This window comes from Penaeus monodon, chromosome 26 (assembly GCF_015228065.2).
Source record: "Penaeus monodon isolate SGIC_2016 chromosome 26, NSTDA_Pmon_1, whole genome shotgun sequence".
Taxonomy (NCBI): domain Eukaryota; kingdom Metazoa; phylum Arthropoda; class Malacostraca; order Decapoda; family Penaeidae; genus Penaeus; species Penaeus monodon.
The window spans coordinates 26,460,309-26,468,010 of record NC_051411.1 but is presented as its reverse complement, the minus strand read 5'-3'; positions in this window follow the sequence as shown (position 1 = coordinate 26,468,010).

Below are 7,702 nucleotides of genomic sequence, written 5' to 3'. Positions count from 1 at the left end.
GATAATGTAGCTACTAAGGAAGTCAGTAAAGGGTATTGAAGGGCGGTGAGGTAGTAGTTATTTGCTATACGTAAACATCTAGATTAATATTGAAAAGGTTAAAGATGGGTAAAGGAGTTGATGAGTGAATGGGTTAAGGTAGGGTTTGGTAAGGGGATTAGATCAAGTGAAAGATACGTATGCGTCTGAGGAAGGAGAGCAGGTTGTCAAACCAGGAAGTGTAAGGATATCTGATAGGTTGGGAGGTCGGTAAAGGGAGGATAGGTGGGGGAAAGCAGAGGTACGGGCTGCATCAAAGTGTGGACAGGAAAACAGACTGTGTGGAACTGAAAGAGGGACATTGCATAGGGGTGGATCAGAATGTGACATCAGATAGGAGTGTGTTAGCCGGGTATGGCAAATACGTAAGCAGGCGAGAGCTGTCTCCCAACTTCTGTTCCGATGAAATGGAGCTGACCAGAAGGATATAGTTTTACAATATGTAATTTATTAGTGCGGAAACGACCCGAAAAATTGCCATCGATTATACAAGGTCTTAAAATGGGGGTAATAATCTATGGCTGGAATACGTGAGTAATGTGTTTTGTGTGATGTGGACATAGCAGCGTAGCGTAGTGAGTTAATGAGTTACGGGAGTCAGTAAAATAATGAAAGAGGAAGAAGGGAGTGAGTATATGTATTTTAAGGCAAAAAGGAAGTGCATACAGTTCTGCGGTAAAGACACTGGATTCTGGAGGGAGGGGGTATTTGAAAGTGCGAGTTGGGAAGGTTACTGCGAAACCAGCACCGGAGGTGGACTTAGAGCCATCCGTGTAGACATGAACACTGGAGGAATGAATGGAGAAATGGCCAAGGAAATGGGTGAGAAGGACAGCGGGGGGGGGGGGGGATATCTGATTTTGGTGGGTCAGGGAAAACAGAGGAGCAAATACAGGGGTAAGGTATAAGCCATGAGGAGGGTATCCATGCGAATGGAGAAAGGAGTCGGTAAACGTGGAGAAGAAGCAAAGATAGGAAGCAGGGATCGTGGGATAGTTAGTTTGGTGAGGGAAAGTTGGTGAGAGAGAGAAGAGTACGGCGTCGAGAGAGAGATAGCATGCCTGATCCAGTGTACAGCTTCTCCAATGGAGAGGCGCCGAGGGCGCCTAGGGCTATGCGCAGACCGCAGTGGTGGATTGTATCAAGATAAGCACGGAGGGAGGTTGAGGCATCCATAATCAAGAGTGGCGAGGATCAAAGTAACATGAAGATGGAGGAGAGTTTTGCGATCTGAGCCCCAGTTTGTAAGATTCGGAGGCGGCGGCAAACTTTTTCTTTAATGTAAAAGATATGGTTTCGCCAGGACAATTTGGAGTTAAAAATAACGCCAAGGAATTTACCAGAAGAACGGTATTGGGGTGGAGTACTATATAAGAAGAGTGGAGGATGGGGACCTACACGTGTGCGAGAGAAAGGAATGGAGAAAGATTTGGAGGTAGAAAAGCGAAGCCATGATTAGTGACCCGGAAGATACTGCTGGTATTGCAGACTGAAGGAAATGGCGGAAATTCGGTATTGATGTGCCAGGGGCGAAGATGGTTAAATCTTCAACATACGTGATGATTCCTAAACTTGGGTTGAACCACGGTGTTCACCTGTTCGCGTAAATCCCTAACTCTTCTACAAGGCTGAACCTCTCTCGACCGCGATGCAACAATGTAATTAACAAGAGAGTATTCGAAACACTGCGATAGCCTTTATTTTACTGGCAGGGAGAAGGAAGGTCAGAGGAAGGGGGCTCGAGAAGTACTGGCCAGAACATGGATATAATGACAAGAGAGAGAGAGAGAGAGAGAGAGAGAGGGGAGAGAGGAGGAGGAGAGAGAGAGAGAGGAGGATGAGAGGGGGGGGGGGGTAATGGTTAAAGCAAATAAATGTGCTAGACATCAAAGGTCATCAAAGGGGAAGGAACCAGTTATGAAAACCGTTGTGACAAAAGGGAGTCAGGTGAGTGTCCGGGAGGGAGCGCAAAGGATAATGAGGAAAGAAGGGGGTGCAGATGGAGAAGGGGAGGATGGGCCTTGTTGGGAAAGAGTGAGGGGAAAAGGGGTAGGGGGAAGATAAGGGGGATTGAGGATGGATGTCGACAGTCACTTTAAATGCAGAGGAAATGGGAGTAATGGTTAATAGTTAATGGTTATAAAGCAAAATTAATGTGCTAGATATTAAAGGTCATATAACACTACAGAAATGTGTAGTTGTGAAAGGATAAAGCGGGAGGGTTAGTTGATGATTAAATGTGCTACACGTCAAAAGTCGTATACCAGTTAAGGATAGTATGACATTGAAAGGGCCAAAGAGGGCAAGGGTAGAGAGGGTGAGTAAATGGGCTAAGGAAAGGATTAAGGGTGATTAGATCGAAGTTGTCAAAGGAGGAAATGTGGGATTCTGCAAAGATGTCCATAGGGTAAGGAGGGATTTGCAAAAGGAGAAAGGGGGGCGACTAGATCAAAGAAAAGTCAGGAGGAAGGAGGATGTCATGACAATGGTTAATGGTTAATGGTTAAAAGCAAGATAAATGTGCTAGACATCTAAGGTCATGTAGCACTATAGTTAATGTTAGGGGAGGGTGGTTGAGTTAGTGATTAGTTGTCTAAGCTGGGCAAAGCAATTGGTGGGTGAAAGGGTTAGAGTCGGGTGTGGTAAGGAGTTAGATTAGATGGAGGGTATGTATGAGGAAAGAGAATAGGTTGTTGAAACAGAAAGTGTGGGATTCTGTAAGGATGTCTGATAGGTTGGGAGGTCGGTGAAGGGAGGATAGATGGGGGAAGGCAGAGGTAAGTATGGACGAGACATAAAGGGAATGTGGGGAAGAGACAAAATGATAATTGGGGATTGTATTGGAGGATGTGTAAGAAAGGTCTCTTAAAGGCATACAATAGATGGGTATAAGAGGAAAGGATATGACAAAGGTCAGGTCTGTGGGAGCGGAAACCGCGAATATTCCAATGAAGGATAGTTATACTTAGTGATATAGATTGTAGTACGTTTTGGAGATTTTGAGGGGGAAGCAGCTAGAGGGTGGGATAAGGACCGAGAGGTCTGAGATGGGAGAGGTGTGGGAGTTGGTGTTCTACTAGGAGGGGTATTAGGAGACACAGGGTCTGTGAAAGGGGATATTTATGACATAAGGGATTCACGTGTGTATCCAGGAGGGAATGGAAGGGATAGAGGGGATGGTGGGAGAGTTAATGTGGGCGGGGTTGGGGTCGGGGGGGATGGTGCTGTTTTGGGAGGGGTAGGAGGATAGGGTGTAGGGGGGATATCGTTAGGAGGAGGATGGATATCAGCAGTTACTTGGAATGTGAAAGGAGCAGGAGTTGTAAGATTTGGAGGTTGAGTGTCAGTTTTCATTAAGTAATCTTGAATATTTTCAATAGTTTCTTCTGAGGAGTTGGTTGGGGAGTTTTGGGGGATAAAGGATTTCTTGTGAGGGGGGGGAGAGAGGACTGGTGTCTCAAGCGTAGGGGCAAAGGAAGGTGGAGGTGTTTGTATGGTAGGGGAAGAGGGGGTGGAACGTTTGTTCTGTCTGTTACGGGTAGTGCGAGGAGGGAGAGGGGAAGGTGTTGGGGTTGTAGTGGTGATTGGAGTATCTGTAGTAAAGATTGGAGTGTCTGGGTTTAGGATGGCAAAAGAGTTTGACTGGGGGAAGGTAGGAGGTAGAAGAGGGGGGTTAGATGTACGGGGGGTGGTTTTTGGAGAACTTTGGTAGATGAGCAGTATTACTGGAGTAAGGAGTAAGAGAGAAACCACGTCGACGTGCTTCCTGTCTGGCTTCACGTAGTGTGAGTCCAAGTTTGAATCTGAGAGTTGCTACCTCAGACTCAAACTTGTAGGTGGGACAGCCTCTATAAAATACATTATGGGGGCCGCCACAGTTGGCACATGTGCGTGATTGTGCAGAGCAGTTAGATCGGGTATGGCCAGGTTGGGCACATAGTGGGCATCTGGCTGTGGAACGGCAATGTTTGGCTGGGTGTCCTAGACGCCAACAATTTTGGCACTGACGTGGAGGAGGTTGGCATGGACGAACAGGGAGGGATTCTCCTCCTATGTAGACGTTAAAGGGAAGGTCATGTCTACGGAAGGTAATTTTGGCTATATTAGTAGGTTTCTTTCGATGACCTCTGGGGGGAATGGAGTAGCATTGTACTGATGTTGCATCATAGTCTGTGAGACAGGCAAGTAGGTCTTCTCCACAGTCTGACCAATCTTTGTCATAGACTGGACAATTTGCTGGGGAGATTGAAACTGTTCCGGTGCAAGTATTGAGGGTTGGATGGGGTTCTGCAAGGATGGGGTTACCATATAGGTCAGTTAGTTTTGTTAATGCTATAGCTTGGTTTTCGGATGTTACTGTGACAAGACGGGAGCGGTCGGGTCGGCTACGGAAAGAGACTTTACCTACTTGTTTTTGGAGACATTGTTGGAAGAGAAGGGTGTTGTCAGAGTAGGGAGCTGTGGGAGGGATCACGAAAAATCGGTCCCATTTGGCTGCGCTAAAGAGAGTATTCAAGATTGTTGTAGAGATAGGGGTAGTAGAAGGGCGGGGACGTGACGAAGATGGAGTAGTGTTGAGAGGGGGTAGTGTTATGGAGAGGTGGGCAATAAGGCTGTAAGGTATTAATAAGGGAGGATGGGGTGGTTGATGTTGGAGGTTGTGGGGATAGAGGTGTTGAAGTTGAGCATGCTGGGAGAGTGGAAATGTTCCTTAAGGGTTGATTGTTGGCTACTGTACTAGTAGGCATTGATGAGGGGGTAGTTATTGCAGTGTTCGGAGCCGTGGTCAAAGGAGAGCCTGGGGTCAGGGAATCGGGTGGGTTTACATCGTTGGGCTATTTGATAAAGGGGCAAGCCTCATTGCCCCTAATAGTGGGGATATGTTTTCATTACTGGCCATGGTAAGCCTGGGTTATGTTGGGGATAGAACAGTCCTCCCCTCAGGGTCCCCTTGAGGGGTAAGGGCTAGGTAACTAAATCAGGGGAATACCGCGAATACCTCAGGCCGTTTAGGACTGGCACAAAGTCAGCCTTTCATCCTTTCAGCACGGCTCTCACACCTTAGGAGGTGGATAGCAGAAGGGTTTGGTGAAGGGACAGAAACGAAAAGTGGAAGGAAAAAAAAAAGACCATGCAAAATTAGTTGAGTCGAGGGCTGAGTCCCAAGGTTGGGGAGTTCCCCATCATTGGGTCCCAGTCTCCGCCTCCTAAGCCCCCCCACGACAACAACGGGCAAGGGATTGGGGGGGTTGTCATGACAAAAGAGTGTCACATGTGCATCCAGGGGGATGGGATACCAGGGAAGGTGCTAGAAAGTGCTAGACATCAAAGGTCATATAGAGGTCTATGAAACGATGGTGTTCTTATAAAGAGGAGAAAAGGAAATAGATGTCCAAAGAGCAGAGGAAGAGGTGGAATTAGAAGAGAATGAGGTAGGGAGAGAAGGGGTGGAATATTTAGATTGCCTGGTGTGACAGGTAAGTGAGGAGTAGGAATCAGGAAAGAGGTAGAGATTGGAGTAGCTGGATATAGAATGGCAGAAAAATTTTACTGGAAAAGAGAGGGGTAAGAGGTGGGATGGTAAGGGTAGGCAAAAGAGTTACTAGTGGAGATGCAGAGACACCCTGGGAAGAAGGGAGAGGAGCGGAGTGAAAGAGTTGGGGTAGGAGGGGAGAAAAGCCTTGTCGTTGTCTCCTGCCTGGCCTTGCATAGAGTGAAGCCAAGTTTGAATTTAAAATCCTAACTCAAACTCAAATCCAGAGGTAGGGCAGTAGTTTCCATAAAATACATCATAGTCAACCAGGCAGACAAGTAAGTAGTAATCGTAGACAGGGTAAACAGCCAGGGAGATAAAAACAGCTCTGGTACAAATATGAAGGGAGGAGTGTGGCTGGGCAAGAATAAGTTTGCTATTAATGTCAGTTAGGGTAGTTAAGGCACAAGCTTGGGTGTAACTGTGATAAGGCGTGAATGACTGGAATGGCTGCAGAAGGAAACTTTGCCTACTTGTTTTTGGTGACATTGCTGGAAGATATTGCCAGAGTAAGGGACTATAGGGAGAATCACAAATATCCCAATTGGCTGGGCTAAAAAGGTTTGTAGAGGTGGAAGTACTAGAATGACAAGGACTGAAGGAAAAGGTAGTGGCATGGAGGAGGTAGCACTGCAGGGAGACTATACAGAAAGAGATGGAGTGGAGGATGTTGGAAGAGAGGAAGGGAGGACTTAGAATGGATCAAGTTGCCAGCAAATGTTGAGGAGGGAGTAGCATCAGCAGAGTCATGCTCAAAGAAAAGTCAGGGGTTGGGAAACCCGAGAAGTTAATTTCAGATAGGCTAGGTAATAAAGGGGTAATCCTTAATGCCCCTAATAATGGCACAAAATCTTCATTACTGGCTATGGAGAGCCTGAAATACATGGGGAAGAGAAATGGCCTACTATCAGGTTCCCACAAGGGGTAAGGGCAAGATGACTAACAAAGGGAATACTGTACCCATGACTGCCTGAGGCCATTCACGACTGATAAAGCCAGCCTTTCATTCTTTCAGCACAGCTGTTACACATTAGAAAGTGGACAAAAGGGGTTGGAGAAAAGATGGGAAGAAGGGGGGAAGAGACTCATGCAAAATTGGTTGAGCTGAAGGCTGAGGCCCAAAGTAGGAGCAAATCCCTATATTGGTCCTCAACTCCTGTCTCCTATCTCCCCCCACAATAACAACAGGCATGCTATGAGTGGAATTATAATTAATAGTAATAATAGCTCTACAATAAGAACAATGATGATAATCTTAATCATATTAGTAATAATGACTATTGCAACAATTGTGTGTAGTAACAAGAAAAAAATAAAGGGATATATTTGAGTGGTTACATGCCATCCACTCATAATACCATCTCTGGTGCTGTATCACATGAAGTTATTCAGAAAATGCAAGGGTACAGAAGTCAGGAAACATGAGAGGGCAGGATACTGTCCCCTCATGTCTGCTGTTTATTGTCCTTGTTACTTCATTTCCTTTTCTTTTTACTTATTTACTTCCTTACCTTTGACATGTAGTCAAAGGTAAGAAATAATCCCCCACCAAAACAGAAATAATAATAATAAATAAAATATATAAATAAACAAATGAATAATAATAGTAACCAATATGAATATAATGTCCTGAATTTCTGTTGAGGGGGTTACTTGTTAGGAAATTACTTTGCATATCTGAAAATTGGCCAAATATAAGGACTTAATACAGTCACATTAAGTAGATAACAATGTACTAATTACTTAAGGAAGAATAAAACATACTTCATTAGAAAGTATCATGATTTAATATACTACAATCTTCCATTATAAAAGATATATCAGAAAATATAAAATATAAAATCCTTTTTACTGTAATGAATGACTAACTACCAAGGTTTTTTTCTTTTTTTAGGATTAAAAATTCTCTTCACTTTTCCAAAAGTATATCTATGTCAAGGCATATCTAATCTGTTCCTTTCCTTTCTTAATTCACACAAGAAACAACTTTCAGAAAAGCAGCTTTTCACCCTTTGCAGGAAAAGTAAAGGTAACCACAACACCCAGTGGCATGTTTATCATAAAGCTACCTTAGAAGATAGCTTTTAAATTAGAAAGACTAGAAATGCATTTCTCCCTCATTTATTGACA